Genomic DNA, 1231 nt, shown 5'->3' with positions numbered 1-1231 from the left:
AGTGCGCATGGTGACTGTTGTATTCAATCCCAGTGCAATTTCTGTGTTTCATCAACACTCTGATAGTCCACAGATTACAGAATGCCTCCAGATGTGTATCGGAAACTACTACTGGTCTTCCAGGGAACGATCAATGTGTAGACTGTTTGAGACATTACACCCATGGAGGAAAGTGCGCATGGTGACTGTTGTATTAATTCCCGATGCAATTTCTGTGTTTCATCAACACTTTGAAGGTCCACAGATTACAGAATGCCTCCAGATGTTCATCGGAAACTTCTACTGGTCTTGCAGGGAACCAGCAAAGCGTAGACTGTTTGGGACATTACTCCCATGGAGGAAAGTGCGCTTGGTGACTGTTGTATTCAATCCCGATGCAATTTCTGTATTTCATCAACGATTTGAAGGTCCATAGATTACAGAATGCCTCCAGATGTTCATCGGAAACTTCTACTGGTTTTGCAGGGAACGATCAAAGTGTAGACTGTTTGAGACATTACTCCCATGGTGGAAAGTGCGCATGGTGACTGATGTATTAAATCCCGATGCAATTTCTGTGTTTCATCAACACTCTGATAGTCCACACATTACAGAATGCCCACAGATGTGCATCGGAAACTACTACTGGGCTTCCAGGGAACGATCAAATCGTAAACTTATAATTAAATGTGTCCTTTGAGACTCACGTCTCTTTATTATTTCACGATAATGATCAAATATGATCGAAGCAGACTAAATCAATTAAAATTTAATTATAAGATCTGAGAAGATCACCATATGGTACAGTAGACGTCCCGCTACGTCCAATGCTGGGTAGCTCGCCAATACCGGCGAGCCCGGGCAATAGTGACAATATTAAGGGAAAATGAATTAAAGTTTGTGTTGGGGAGGCAACTCGACCTAGGTAGTTCGTGCAGCTATGTCTGCCATAGTGCCTCGGTGGTGTAGTGGTAGCATATCTGCCTAGTAAGCAAGAAGACTCGGGTTCGAGTCCCGGCCGTGGCACAAATTTTAATTGATTTAGTCTGCTTCGATCATATTTGATCAAATCGTAAACTGTTTGAGACATTACTCCCATGGAGGAAAGTGCGCATGATGACTGTTGTATTCAATCCTGATGCAATTTCTGTGTTTCATCAACACTCTGATAGTCCACACATTACAGAATGCCCCCAGATGTGCATCGGAAACTACTACTGGTCTTCCAGGGAACGATCAAAGCGTAAACTGT

The 1231-nt window shown here is 43.1% G+C and overlaps 1 non-coding gene across 1 annotated transcript; it reads left to right on the top strand.

Moving 5' to 3' along the window:
- The first annotated feature begins 933 nt into the window (after nucleotides 1–933).
- Nucleotides 934–1005, top strand: Trnat-agu (transfer RNA threonine (anticodon AGU)). The gene has a single exon. It is a non-coding gene; the product is annotated as a tRNA-Thr (tRNA).
- The last annotated feature ends 226 nt before the right edge of the window (nucleotides 1006–1231 follow it).

This window comes from Schistocerca gregaria, chromosome 8 (assembly GCF_023897955.1).
Source record: "Schistocerca gregaria isolate iqSchGreg1 chromosome 8, iqSchGreg1.2, whole genome shotgun sequence".
Taxonomy (NCBI): Eukaryota; Metazoa; Arthropoda; class Insecta; order Orthoptera; family Acrididae; genus Schistocerca; species Schistocerca gregaria.
Note: the sequence above shows the minus strand (reverse complement) of the source record. Positions and strands in the feature narration are given on the sequence as shown.